This window comes from Herpailurus yagouaroundi, unplaced genomic scaffold (assembly GCF_014898765.1).
Source record: "Herpailurus yagouaroundi ecotype Mexico unplaced genomic scaffold, PumYag 159, whole genome shotgun sequence".
Lineage (NCBI taxonomy): Eukaryota > Metazoa > Chordata > Mammalia > Carnivora > Felidae > Herpailurus > Herpailurus yagouaroundi.
This window is the reverse complement of record NW_024412400.1, coordinates 21,431,776-21,447,752: the sequence shown is the minus strand read 5'-3', so window position 1 is coordinate 21,447,752 and position 15,977 is coordinate 21,431,776. Positions and strand designations below refer to the sequence as shown.

The 15,977-nt window shown below is 36.1% G+C and overlaps 1 pseudogene; it reads right to left on the bottom strand.

The window, feature by feature from the left end:
• Positions 1-6,135: 6,135 nt before the first annotated feature.
• LOC121033608 (tubulin alpha-1C chain-like) lies at positions 6,136-15,253 on the bottom strand (annotated as a pseudogene).
• Between the last annotated feature and the right edge of the window lie 724 nt (positions 15,254-15,977).

Here is a 15,977-nt window from a genome sequence, read left to right as displayed (position 1 = left end):
CTACTGACTATTTAATCATAGAAATTGAAAATGCTTATTTGAAAAGATGTCTATTGCACTATTATTTATAATAGCCAAATTACAGAAGCAAGTTTAGTGTCCATCAATAAATGAATGAAGTTGTTATACACACACACAATGAAATATGACTCATTCATAAAAAATGAGATCTTGACTTCTGCAACAATATGGATGAACCTAGAGAGTACTATGCAAAGTGAAATAAGTCAGAGGAAGATGAATACCATATTATTTCACTTATATGTGGATCTAAAAAAACAGAAGAAATTAACAAACTCTTAAATACAGAGAACAAATTGGTGGTTGCCAGAGGGGAGGTTGCTGGGGGATGGGTAAAATGAATAAAGGGATTAATTGGTGCAAACTTTCAGTTACAAAATAAATAAGTCACAGATATGAAAAGTATAGTGTAGGGAATATAGTCAAAATATTGTAGTAATGTCGCTTATTAACTATACTTACTGTGGTGAGCTTTGAGTATAGAGGTGTCAAATCAATATGTTATACACCTGAGACTAACATAGAGTATGTTAATTATATTTCAACAAAAAATAATCTTCTGAAATAAACTTGAGGCATCACATTGATTTTTTTCCTTGGTGTCCTGTAATTTTAAAAGGGTAGTGCAGTCTCTCAAATGACTCCTATTCTAGGACCTTAATAAAGGTTCAAGGATTTTTCTTAGGGTACCAACATGGACATACAGAAAAGAGTAATCTTCACAGCCCAACGACATTGCATGAACTTGATTTATTTTGTGCATGTGCAGTTCCAAATGACTGGGATAAGAGAAACAGGTGATAATATGGTGTGAAAATGATGTCAAATCCAGATGCAGAGTTAGCAAGATCCAGCATCCAGCTTTCAAATAGAGCATGAATTCAATCCTTTTCTTATGGATATGTCAGAATTTGAAAGAAAGAATAAAAGGCATTCAAGTAAGAATAGACCTGCTTGTACTCTGGCCAATATTTATATCTTAAAAAACAAAATGCCAGAGAAAAACACAAAGCAAGAGAGAATGCTTATATTCAGATATCACATAAAGAATGTGCTTCAGGGGCAGTGTAATCAAAACCAGATGAGTGATCGGAAATAGATTCACTCAGTTCATTTGTGGATATAAAATTCCAGCGATCTCACACCAGCTCCTTTTTTTGGTATCTTCTAATGGGTTATTGAACCTCTTTGGACATCAGTTCTACATCTGTACTACAATGATGGCTCTAATTATGAGTATCTTCATGGCTCCTTCCAGCTTTAACTTTCCATAATTTTCTAAAGTGCTATGTATGAGACCCATTATAATTTCCACAAATACTCATGAGGACAATTCCATAATCCCAATTTAGGTGAGAAAAAGGAGTTATTTTCTAAGAATGTATGATATATTTTTATATTGGACAGTTCAGCATTTACAAAAGGACAAAATGTAGGCTTACGAAATTTTCTTGGAAGAAATGTTTGTCTACCTAGTGATGATGTTTTGGTTTGGGAAGTAGAGGATTTAATTGTTCAATTAGCCAATCTGCAAGGATGGAAGAAGCATCTTTGTGAAAAAGTTGATGTGTTGAAGCTACTTTTATTATTACTATTATTCTCTGAAAGAAAGAAATCATTTTTTCATGAAACATATCAAAGGCAGAAAGATAACAAATTCCCAGATTCAGTTATTTGTGTAAGCCATGGATGTCTTTCTGTAATAAAAATGAATAATATACTCTGCCAGCATCAACTAAATGGAGGCAAAAGATAGTTTGCTGGTTTTGAGACTAAGGCACTCATTTCTCCCTCACTCGTTTACCACAGTTGTCTATCATGCTTGTCTCTTCTGTTCTGTAATAAAGCTTCTTCATCAAGTTTAAGAAATAAAATATAGTCAAAACAGATGATTTTATAATGTAGGGGGAGGACTTTTCTGAGAACTGTTGACTTCTATTTAACTTTCTGCAAGTTTTGAATGTGTCTATCCCCAAAGCAGTATCTGTACCTGTATTTGAATGTGTGTCTTTGTAATTGTCCTAGAATCTTTTAAGCATTCTTTTTTTATTAGTAAGATGTTGGCAGAATCCTGCACGAATTTTTCTCTTCATTATTTCATTTTATTTTGGGATTTGCCTAAATATTTATTGAGATCCTATTATGCTATGGGTATGAAGATCCCACGGTATAAAATACACAGCCCAGTTGGTGACACTGGCATGTGAAATGTTCCAACAAAACTGAGATGACTCTTCTAGGACTAGAGGGATGCATGTAAAGGATAAGAGTAGATGAATGTCTATGGCATGTGAGAGGTTGTAGGAGAGGGAATCAACAACCCCTCTACTCAGAGTGTAGTCAATGAAACAGTGTATATCATCTGGGAGCTTAGAAATGCAGAATCTCTGACTCTATCCTTGAACTACTGAATCTGAATTGTCATTTTAACAAGATCCCAGTTCATTATTATTATTATGCATTAACTTTTATAAAGCACTGTTCTACATAAAGGTTGTGATTTTATCTGTTAAGAGAAAATCTGTAGAGAAAATTAGAAATTCGAGTAGACCTTTAGGACAAGTGTGGAGAGGAAGATCCCATGTCTAGCAGGAACCTGAAGAGAATGTAAGACTCGTAGTAGACACCTTGGGAATGGGAGTGTGCTAAATGATGATTTCAAACCTGGGTGTTAACCAGGAACCATGCAACTAGATACCCTAATGCATGTCATCTCTACACCGCATTTCTAGCTAGTTACAGAGTAGGGAAATCTGGTCTAGAGATGATCCTGAACTAGGAACTCACAAATATTAAAGTTGCTGTTTCAACTGATTGGTTGATTAATCAATTAGTTGAAAGTCAACAAGCTCCCATGTCAGTACATCTAGAGAAGATGAATTGGGGCACATGCCATGGATGGAAAGTTACTCTTTGGAATAACCATCTTTTTTTTTTTTTTTTTTTTTTTACCCCATGTGCTAGAATTTGTTGAAATTGTTTAGTTTTCACTACATTGGAACCATATTCTGAGCATAGGTTCAGAATCAGTGTATATAATATGAAAATTTTGCATGGCCACTATAACCCTTGGAGGTCCCTTGAATGTGTATTCCAAAAGCAACGGTACAGATTTAATTTAGTCCAATAAATCTAATTCCTCCTCCAGCATTAAAACAGCTTATTTTCTTTTTGATGAGTACCATATGCGCCAGTTCCCCTGCGTTTAGGGACACTTTTGTTTAAAAAAATAAAATAAAAATAGAAGTCTTTTAACTTTTGAATCACACTCAATCTTGAACACTTAACCAAATCTCAAACTCTTTCTGGTACAATTTTTATAAGCAGATGGCTATATAATTTGACTCTGTCAGCCTCATTCATCCACCTGAATTGTCTCCCCTCTTTCCTCAGTGGTTCCCATGGAAGAACCAGAAGATACAATGTCTCTTTATTTAAGAATCTTGAAAGAAAGTAATGTATGTTTTAATCAAAATTAAATTACCAGTATGCAATTACCATACTACCAGAGGCACAGAACAAAATGCACAGACATGCAATTGTTTGAGATTGCACAATTCAACATATTCATGTTACCACCACCTACTCAAAATATAAATAAAACGTTGCTGTCTCACTAAATTAAATGGGCCTCTTACCAGTCATCCTCTTCAACCTCTTTTTGCTCTCTGTCCCCACAGATTAGTTTTGTCTACTCGTGATTTCATACAGTGGAACCAATAGCATGTAATTTGTGTGTCATTTCTTTTGCTTAGTGTGATATTCCTGAGTTTTATGCAAGCCATTTTTTATTCATGCAGAGTAGTACTCCCTTGTATGAATACACTACAATTTCTTTATTCTATTGATGGATATTAGGGTTGTTTTTCATTGGAGCTATTACCCAAAAAATCCTTCTATGAATATAGTCGTGTACTTCTGTGTAAAGAAAGAGATTTGTGTTCCTTGGATAAATATTTTACATGACACTTCCAAACAGATCATAAAAGGTGCAACCCCAGAAAGGTGTGAGAATTTAATTTGCTCACCAACATTAGGTATTGTTTTTTTATTTTAATTTTAGCCCCATCAGTATATATGTAATGTCTATTCAATTGTGGTTTTAATTTTTATTTCTATAATGATTACAGATTTTGATGATCTCTTTGTATATTTATTATATATCTTTTTTCATGAAGTGTCCAAGTCCTTTACCAATTATCTGCTGGGTTGTTTTATTACTGATGAGGGAATTTGTTATATATCCTGATTCCATTCTTTTTTCTTCTTTTTTAAAATTCTCATGTGCTTTTTTACTTTATTAAAAATTTTTTTTCTGATGTTTGTTTATTTTTGAGAGAGAGAGAGAGAGAGCAAGCAGGAGAGGGGCAGGGAGAGAGGGAGACACAAAGTCTGAAGCAAGCTCCAGGTTCTGAGTGAGGCAGGGCTCAAATTCACAAACCACAAGATCATGACCTGAGCTGAAGTCGGACACTTACCCAACTGAGCCACCCAGGCTCCCCTCTCATATGCTTTTTTTTTTTTTAATTATTTAAATTCCAGATAGTTAACATACAATGTAGTATTAGTTTCAGGCATATGATACAGTGATTCAACACTTCCGTATGCTACCCGGTTCTCCTCACATTAAGTGCCCTCCTGGACCCTCATCACCTATGTAACCCATCCTCTACTTCTCTCCCATCTGGTAACCATTAGTTTCTTTCTGTAATTAAGGGTTTGTTTCTTGGCTTTTGTTGATAAGTTTTGCTAATTTTTTTATTTCAATTTGCGGCTTATTTAATAATAGTATTTTTTGACAGTGTAAATATTTCATTTTGACCAAGGCCAGCTAATCCATTTTTGTTTTCTATAGTTAGTTCATTTTATGCCCTGTGAGAAATTCTGCCCCCATTTTGCAAAGATAGTTTCCTATGTTTTGTTCGTCATAATTTTGGTTTTTATACCTAGATCTATGATCCATCTCAAATTAACTTGTGTATGAAATGAGCTAGAGATCCGTGCTCTCTCTCTTTTTTATATATATATATATATTTTAAATATTCGGTTGATATACCAATATTTGAAAAAAGACTTAGGTTTCTTCATGGAATTAACTTCACACCTTGGTTGAAAACCATCTGTGTATGTATAGGTCTGTTTCTGGAGTCCTTTTTTTGTTCCTTGATGTGTTAGTCTATGCCAATAATGCGTTGTTTTCATTACTGTAGTCTTAAAATCGGGCAGTGTAAGTCCTCTCAATTATTCTTTTGTAAAATGGTTAATGCTGGGGCACCTGGGTAGCTCAGTAGGTTAAGTGTCTGACTTTGTTCAGGTCATGATCTCATGGTTTGAGTGCTGCATTGGGCTCTGAGCTGACAACTGGGAGCCTGGAGCCTGCTTCAGATTCTGTGTCTCCCTGTTCCTCTGTGCCTCCCCTGCTCATGCTCTCTCTCTCTGTCTCTCAAAAAGAAATAAACATAAAAAAAAAGACTTTAAAAAGATTGTTGAAGCTATTCTAGGGCCTTTGCAATTCCATAAAAAAATTAGAATTGGCTTTTTAAGAAAGCGGATGGAATCTATTAAGCAATTTAGACAGAATATTGAGTGGATATTTAGCTCTCCTATGTATAAATATAGGTCTAATTATATAATTAAAGTAAGGAAATAGAAAAAAATGAAATAGCTAAAGATAAATTTTAGTATTTTTATATAAGAAAAAAATAATATTCTTTTTTTTCCCTTCCAGTGAGAAATTTTTTTCTTCTTTTTTTTAATAGTGTCCTAGCCATTGGAATACTGTTTATTTTTACAAATACATAATTTACAAAAACAGTTTTCATTAGTTCATTTGGAATCTTTAGTAATAATATTGGTATTGGGAATTACTAATTTTCACATTTTTCTACATTTTACATCGTATGAGCAAGGAAGATACAAAACACTTTTGGAGCTTTGTTATTCTTTATTCTTTGTCAGTGTAAGTTTAGATCAATAGAATTACATCCCTTCCCCCCACCGCCCCTCCTTAAGAAATAACTGGTTTTTAGTTTTTCCCAGCCTGAACTCTCACACTAACTCTCTACAAGGCCATGTTCTGTCCTCTTCCGGGGCTATTGCACATCCCTTTATCCTTTAATGTTCTTCTCCTTTATCCTTCCATGGTAAACCCCTCATTGTTCAGAGTGCAGCTCAAATCTGACCTCTTCAGGGATTCTCCCTAATAAGTGTGTCTAAAATACTTATTTCCGTAGTTCTCTATACCAACATCCTTTGATTTTCATTACTTAGTCTTTCACTATCTGAAATCACTTGCTTATTCATTGCATATTGACTCTCTCTTTGATTCCACTAAAGTGTGAGCTCTCAGAGGCAGGAACCATGTTATCCTCAGCATGCCTACCACATCAGCAAAGCAATAAATACCTGCTAAGTGAATTAATGGATTTTGAAGTTGGTCATACCATTTTAACTTACCAGTAAACGTTATTTGAATCCATTCATTCTACCTTTTCAGAGTTGAACATTGAAAAAAAAGTTAATGTTTGTACGTTCTATTTTTATTTCTGGTATTATTGACAATGCAGAACATTTTTACACACTGTAATAATAGTTATATTTACTCTTGTGTGATAAGGTGGAAGTGGATCTGACTTTAGAGTCAAAACAGTGATTTCAAATTTTGGCTTTATCATTTACTAATTGTTCAAACTTGCACAGCCACTTAATATTCCTGAGCCTCAGTTTCCTCACATGCAGATTTCAGATAATAACACTTGCTCTGCTCATTCCATAAAATTTTTGTGAAGGTGAAATTAGATAATGTATTTATGAATGCACTTTGCAAATGGAATATGTAAGTTCTTATTATTAAATTTAATGTGCTAATGCATTGCCTAATGGACCGAAAGAGTTAATTGTTCTGCAAAAATTATCTAATTTATTTTCAGGGTTGGGGAGAATTTTATGCAAGGTGCTACTAATAGATAATAATAACTCATTTGTTCCTCTATCGCACCTTTCTTTAGAGGACTCAGAGAGCTTTATTCTATCTCATTAATCCTTAACAATGCCTCTGAATCATTAGACAGCCTGACGATAAGCATGGTTCTTTTGATTTTTACAGCTGGAGCAAATGGGGCACTGAGAGGTTATGTGACTTTTTCAAAGTCACACAGAAATCAGTGAGGTTGCTGCAGAAAGGGGCTTGGGACTCCTGGAAGCATCCTGCCTATAACTAACTTCAGTAGACAATGCCCAGTGCAGATCACTGCTAAGGTCTAGCGGGAGAAACAAAGAGCATGACAGGTGTACTATTCTCAATAAGCTTCATTCTTAGAGTGAGAATAGGAACATAAATTGGCTGAGATGGGACAGAATTGGAATGTCATGATTTAGTTTTTTTAAACTGCCGTGAAATTTCAATGTGGGTAGATCTCATTAGTTAAAACAGAATAGGTTTCAGAGAAAAGGTGACGTTTGAAATAGATCATAAAATGTTGATAACTTTTGTAAGTAATAAAAGTAGAAAAAATATACTAAGCAAATAAAACAAAATATAAGAGAAATATGGGACTTATCTGAAGAAAAGTAACTGTCCTTTGGATGATGTGATATATACAAATAACACAATGTATTTAGATACATGCTAAAATTACCTTAAAATGATAATATTTATTTTAATTTTTATAAGGAATTACCATAATTATTGATTCACAGTCATCATCATAGTTAAAATCATGTTCATTACCAGCAGTCATCAAACATGAAAGGGAGTAGTAAATATATAAGGCTGTTGTGATACATTGAAGTTAAGTTTACCTTCTCTTCTATCTTGTGCCAGAGCATATTTCTCTGACCAGATCTTGTTTGGGCTTGGGATTCAGCTATGGAATTTTCTTTGCCAAATGGAACATGATCAGGTGTGATTCAAGTTTAGATGTGCTTACATACTTTGGCTTGCCTTATGCCATAAAACTAACATAAGAGATAAAGCCCCAAGGATGGTTTGTTTTTTAAAAGAGTATGAGTGATACATAGAGCAGATCTAGACCCAATGTTCAGTGTTGATCCAAAGCCAACAAAACTTCAACCTGAAGCAAAGCTATCCCACCTGACTCACAGATATGTAAGTGAGAAAAAGAATTGCTTAATTCTAAGTCATTGCACTTTAGAGTAATTTATTAGGCAATCATAGTTGACCAACCTAGCTGGTAGTGTCTAGTGGGGGTGTGCTGTCATGGGTCTTTATAACAAGTCCTTACCAGTAGTTCACTGACAGTTAAACCAATAAATGGGCTCCAGATCTCAGAAATGGAATAAAATGTTAATTTAAATGATATACACATTTTTTTGAGCTACTTCTTAAATGATAAGGACCATTACCCTGAAGCATTATGAACAAGAGAGTAGATAGCCACAGTTTTACTTTAGTAAGAAAGATTTGGCTGAGTATATAGGATACAGATGTAGTGTTGGGAGTCCAGGCAGGAGACTATTGCCAATGTCTAAATGATAGGCAGTGGTTAACTTGGGTGGAAGTAAAGGGAAGAAAATGACAGAAAGAAAATGAATGTAAGACCTTTGCTGGAGTTGATTTCATTGGATGTGACAGTTGATGAGTTGATGAGGAGAAGCAAAATCAAAAGTGACTTGAGTCTTTGAAGCAGTTGTTGGTTATAAGATTAGTGATGTCATTCTCAGAAATGAAAAAGTCAGAGGAGCATGAGTAGGTGATTTGAATTATGGAGAGATGATGAGTTTCATATTTACCATGTCGAGTTTGAAGTACAGACAGATTTGAGCAAGTGGCCAGACCCCACTTACCTGATTGTCAAATGCCTTTAAATGAAGAGTGCTCTTATGCCTAGATGGAAAAGATTGCTCACATACTAAATTCCAAACTCCAAAGAAGTTTTAAGAAAAATCAATGGATTCCTGCTTAGAGCCAAGAATATTAGGTAGAGTGTTTGGTATTCATTGAAATTCTATTGCCAGAAATATAAGCAATCTCTTAAGAAGATAAAGTCTGGTTTGGCCGTGTGTTGCCACTTTTGGGGGACATTCTAACTACGGGACTGATAGAAGAGGCACAGGGCTTGTATACGCATTGCAGAAAACTTTACAATTGGCTTTATATTGAAATAGGGAAATGCTATATTCTATACCAGTTAGTAGTCAGTTGATGATACAGAATTTTATAGAGGTTTACTGGCCAGTAACTTGAGACATTTTAACAAGTGATAATTCATGAAATAGCATTTGAGAACATTGGCTTTGGAAACAGCTCCCTCTGGTTTGAATCTATGTTCTACCGGTGTCAGCCTATTGATTCATTCTTTTAACAAATATTTGTTGAATTCCTGCCATTTTCTATGTCTGAGAAAAAAAAAACTTATGAAAACCACTACTTTTGAGAATTTACATCTTAGTGGGGGGAGGTATTCAACAAATAATAAACATAATAAATATGGCAAAGACTATAAAAAAGTTATGAATGATATGGAGAAAGAAGGAGAAGCATGTAAGGATTGGGAGTTTGGTGGGAGTAGGGGACAAATTGCATTATTAGATAGGGTATTCAAGATCTCACTGAGATGTTAATATGTGAGCAAAATCTCAAAGGAGTTGAAAGAGATAGGAAGATATAAACAGATAAAAATATCTAGAGCACAAGTCCTAAGGTGGAATCGTGCCTGATAATTGATGAACAGCAGAGAGGCTGGAGTATAAAGAGCAATTCAAGGAACAGGAGGAAATGAAGTCAGTGAGAAAAATGGGTGGGGGGTGGGCAATCAGGAAGGGATTTTAGCTTTTACCATGAGTGAAAAGGAGATTCATTAGAGAATTATTTTTCTTTCCTCTTTATTATAGAAAATTTCAAGCATATGTAAAAGTAGAGAGAGAGTACGATTGAGCCTCATCATCCAGTTAAAATAATTGTTGATATAAGACCAATCTTATTTCTTCTGTATCCCTGCTCAGTCCCTCAATTCCTGATTATTTTAAAGCAGAATCAAGACATCATATCATTTGGCTTATAACTATTTGATAATATCTTTGAAATAAAAGACCTTCATTGTCTTAAACATAATCATAAAGCCATTATTATACCTAAAAATAAAACTCTTGGTGTTACCAAATATCCAGTAAGCATTCACATTTCCCCCAATTATTTTAGAAACGTGTTTTTTATGGTTATTATTTGTGTAAATTAGGATTATAAAGTGTTTGGAACAAAGGGGTAACAGAAACACTCTGGCTGATGTGGTAAGAATAGTATATGGAGTGTCAAAGAAAGAAGCAGGCAGAACAGTTGGAAGCCATTGTAGTTATTTGGAATAGGAGTAATGGTGGCTCAACCTTAGAATGGTAGCTGAGGAGGTGGTGATAAATTGAGTGCTGAATCTATTAGAGCCAATAGATTTTCTAAAGGTATTGGGTATGGAGTGAGAGAGAAATCATAAGGTGAGTATGAGGTTGTTGGGTTAAGCTGGCCAACAGTGTTGATAGGTTTGTGGGATTAACAGAGTTAAGTTTGGGCAGTTCAAGACTGTACCTAGAAATGAGAGTCCCCAGCATATTGTTGATATATAGAGAGAGCTATGAGACTGGATGGAATCACCAATGTCTTTAGTGTAAATTGAAGAGCGAGGATAACCGAGGACACAGCCCTGGGGTGTTGGAAGGTTTTAAGGGAGAAAAACCAGCAAAGGATACTGACGAGCTGCCAGGGAAGCAAGTGTTCTGGGAGTTAAGTGGAGGCAGTGCTTTATGGCGTGGGTAGCCCTCAACAGTGTCAAAAGCTATTGTTATGTCAACCAACATGAGAACTGTAATAAAGGATAATAGGACTTATTCTCTCATGTGATTTTGTTTATTTAAAAAATATTTATTGCCTACCTACTATATTTCAGCCCCTGATTAGACACTGAAGATAAAAATGAGAAGAGGATATAAGTTCTACCTTTAGGAATCATATACTAGTGGGATGTATTAGAAGACATTTTAAAACACTATTATAACTTATCCATTTTATTCTCCATTTGGTTCCCCTGTAAAATAGAGCTAATTGTACCTTCATTATATGTTGTGAGAATTAAACAATATTATACTTATATAAGGATGTGAAAAAAGCGTTACCCTCTAGAATTATTTGGTTAATTACTCTTCTTATTTAGAAGAAAGATCAATACATTTGTGGTACAGGATAAAACCCAGAGGTCAGGTTTAATTGACAAAAGATTATCTTTAAGTCCTAGGCTTAAGAAGAGGAAATAAACGTGAGTATCTCTAAAAATAACTTTGGAAGGAGAGTGTGGAGACCTAAAATAAAAATAAGTGGGTAGAGGATGAGATCATGAGAAAGGCCAGAAGGAGAAAGGCTGGGTGGTCTCTGGTTGAAGCAAGGCAGGACAAACAAAAATATCTAAGAGGGAATTAGAATGGATCAATTTAAAACTGTGGAATTGGATTGACATAAGATGAAAACCGGGACAATTTGCAAAGGCACAGGACCAATTTCTCTAAAATTCATAAAAATGAATAAGGTGTAGAATTGTCCTAGGCTCTAGAGCAGGAGTTCAGCTCAATCCAACAAAGACGTTAAGAGCCAAAATGGGCTGAGCTGACATCTGGGCTAAATATGCAGCTAGCTTGGCATGGAGTAGGTGTTTAGTAAATGGCAGCATTTACTGCAGCAGGATATACACATTCCCCAGAAAAGTCTTGTCTACCAAGGTGTTGGTAGCAGCTGTCTCAGTCATTAGGAATACACTTCCTTGCTTTTTACATTCTTTGTGATGGTGTTTTTAATTTTTTTCTCCAAAAAAGTCCATATTCATTTGTAATAAGAAAAATAATATTAGAAACTTTTTTCTAGGAGAAACCAAAGTTAGCCATACAGTTTTTATCTAGTCCTGACGGAGCCAATCTTAAAGTGGGAATAAATCCCCTCCTGAAATATGGCTGATGAAATCATTTTGAATGAAATTTTCTAACATGAATGAGGTCCCAAGGCCTTGCAGGTATGATGATACCACCACCATCAATCGTGTCACTGAATCAGGTATTCTGATATTTAATGCTAAGAAAGTGTGTACATTTGTGAACATAATCACAACGTCCTCCCTCAATGTATTCCAACAACTTTAATTTTGATTTTGTTCTTTTAAATCACTGTCTACATGGAAAGCATGGTGATTAGGGTAAGAGTATATGGAAGAATAAAATTTTAAAATTCCTTTCAAGAAACTGCTAAAGTGTTGTATGTATAAAGGCAATACTGAAGAGATTATTCAATTCAATTAAAAAATTTCATTGAGCTTTGCTGCGTGCTGGGATTCTCAGAGTGAATCACACACAGGGGCTATCTCCTACCAGGGGAAAAAGACATGTAAACAAATAAGTGACAATGTGACAAATGAGGCAATAGAAACACAGAGAAGCTACCTGAAAGTGCAAGGCTAAGAGTGATTAATTTTATCTGTAAGCTTAGGAAAACATTTCTGAAGTGAGGAATCTAGTTGCTGAGGACTAAAAAGAAAATACTCTAGCATCCAAAATGGAAACACTCATTCTAAATAAGGAATTGCACTTGGTGTTTGTTGAGAAGTGTGAGTGAGCAGGGTATCAAGCTTATGAGACAAGTAAGTTTAACAGAGGGCAAACTCCAGACCCTTGTGTTTATATGAAGGGCCCTGATGTACGGTGGGCAGTATGGAGGGCAATGGTTAGGGAAATCATTTGGGACCAGTATGCTGTATGAACTGAAAAACATAAGTTTTGTATAACAAGATGATTGTCACCCATCAAAAATGTCTAAACCAAGCAATATGATACGTGCATATACTATGCAGTGGGGATGAAGAATGGGTGCAGAATTTGAGCAACTTCCAAGAGATGACAGTGTTGCACATAAGGAAAAAAAAAGTGAAGATATAGGGAAATAATGAGTTTTGGGGTTGTAACTGGAAGCACTGGGGGATTCTGGATAGATGTTCCTGACAGCCAATAATGCAAGATTGAGAAAATCTTCAAAGTTTGAACATAGGAACTATGTAAGGAAGTAACAAAAAACTTGCAGCAACAGATTTAGTGGGATTTAAAAGTTTGAAAAGACTCTTTAAACATCAATTCTTAACGTTTCTAGGTTCTTTATAAATCAGAGGGGCCAAAAAGAGTATCAGAGGGAAAAAAAAACAAAAAAAAAAACAAAACAACAAACAAACAAAAAAAACAATGTCAGTTCCACAGACATTTTTTGAGTACCTATTCTATGTCACACACTGTATACTGTAGTGCTGGGGACATCAATTTGTGTAAGGTATTATACTTATGAAACTTAACATTCTGTTTTGGTTATCAGACCTATAAACGGTTACACTGATAAAGTATTCTCAGGGATAAGATATATGTAGAGGAAGAACAAAATATATCCAGAAGACTGTACAATCGAATAATCCAATTAGTGCAGTATACTAATCAGGTTGCAACCATAGCTTTCACCATTTTTGTGTAAATTAGCTTAACTATGACATATGATATGATTATACTCCTATAATCCAAACTAATATTGCCTGCCTTTCTTGATTTCTTTTTTTTTCTTTTTCTTTTCTTTTTTCTGTTCTTTTGTCTGTCTGTCTGTCTTTCTTTCTTTCTTTCTTTCTTTCCATTTAAGACAGGGAATACTTCATTCAAACTCATCAGAGAAATGGACAGCTTGGGTCTATAATAAAGCATTGTGTTTTAAAATATAGGCCAGTAATTGTATGTGAGAGTGTACACTGCTACATGCAAATTAACTGATCAGAGCACACTTTTCAATGTTTAAAACAGACTAAGCTTCCCTGTAAAAGCAGCACCTATGTGACTTTTTAAACCTCTTCTTCAACCTCTCCTTCAACACAATCCATACCAACCACCTCATAATCCTTCTCAAGGGCAGCAATGTCCTCAAAGGCCTTAGGAAACTCTCCTTCCTTCATACCCTCATCCACATACCAGTGAACAAAGGCACACTTGTCATACATCAGGTCATATGTGTGGTTCAGGCAGACCCAGGCCTCAGCAATGCTGCTCAGCATGCACACATCCTGCTGTACTTTGGCCAGGTCTCTACCAGGTACCACAGTGGGAAACTGGTAATTAATGCCAACATTGGGGCCAATGGGGCATCAGTCCACAAACTGGGTGGTACACTTGGTCTTGATGGTGGCAATGGCAGCATTAGCATCTTTGGGGAACTATGTTGCCATGGTACAACAGGCAATAAGCCATGTGTTTACCATGGCGAAGGTCACATTTCACCATCTGTTTGGCTGGCTCAAAGGATTCATTGGTGATCTCTGCTATAGAAAGCTGTTTGTGGTGGGCTTTCTCAGCAGAGATGACAGGAGCGTATGTGGTCAGAGAGAAGTAGATGTGGGGATAGGGCACCAGATGCGTCTGGAATTCTGTCAGACCGACATTCAGGGTTCCATCAAATCTGAGGGAAGCAGTGATGGAGGACACAATTGAATCTATCAACCTATATAGGCTACTGTAGGTTGGGTGTTCAATATCAAGGCTCCTACAACAGATGTCATAGATGGCCTCACTGTCTACCCTGAAGGTACAATCAGAGTGCTCCAGGTTGTTGTGGATAGTGAGGATGGAATTGTAGGGCTCAGCTATAGCTGTGGAAACCTGTGGGGCTGGAAAATTGGAGAACTCTAGCTTGGACTTCTTGCCATAATCCACAGAGATGATTCATCAGCAGAGGAACTAGTTTCCCCTCCAAAGCTGGGGAAAACCAAGAAGCCCTTGTAGATCTGTGTACTGGTTGGCCAGTTTCTGAAATTGGTCCAAGACAAGGTCAGTAATCTCCTCGTCAATGTTGTGGTACCCTTGGGCATAGTTATTGGTGGCATCTCCTTGCCTGTGATGAGCTGCTCAGGGTGGAAGAGCTGGCTATTGGTGCCAGTGCGAACTTCATCAATGACTGTGGATTCCAGGTCTACCAACACTGCCCTGGGCACATGCTTGCCAGCACCTGTCTCACTGAAGAGCTCTTGATGTTGAAGGAGTCATCTCCTCCTCCAGTGGTCTTGTTACTTGGCATCTGATCACTGGGCTGGATGCTGTGTTCCAGGCAATAGACCTCCCAGCAGTCCCTATCAATCTGGACACCAGCCTGGCCAACATGGATGGAGATGCATTCATGCATGGTTGCTGCTTTGCAGCTGCCAAGCAGATGGCAGAGAGGAGGAGAAGTTGTTGCTTGTTAGAGCATGACACTTAGGCAGTTGATGTTAGAGAAACTCCAAACTAACATTCTTTTACCTGCAGAGAAGATAAAATACGCAATAGGAGTGTGGCTAAAATCACATATACCTGTCTCAATTACTAGAAAAGCAATTTAAAGCATTTTCCACATGGCTGGTATCTATTGGATATTAGTGCCTTAATAGCCATCATTTATAGAGCATAGAGCATAGTTGTATGCTTGTACGTCTACTTTCTCATTTAATTCTTACATAAAGTGAACAGTTTCACAATTGATAGGTGATGGAGGCTGGGTTTGAACCCAGGCAGTTTGGCTCTGGAGTGTATATTCTTAACCAATCTATACTATTGCCTCTCAAAAGTCTTGCTTGTTCATTTTGTTTGTTTTTCAAAAGTCTTAAAAGACAACAGGTTTTGCAGGAGTATTTAGGATGAAGAAACATAGGTGAAGAATAAAAAAATAGCCCATAAATTTTTTATGTGGCTTTTTGAATGGGATAATTATTGTCTTATGTGGCAGTTTCAAATAATTATTTGATATTATTATTTTATGTGTTTTCTTCAAATTGCTAATGTGGTTCTTCTAGCTTGGGTAGAGAAGAGTATTTGTGGATGAAATATTTATGAAACATTTTCATAAATAGTACTTGGCAGATTCTTTTTCCCATTTAAGACCGTTCTGGGGACATCTCTGTAAGGAGCAGAAGAGGGCC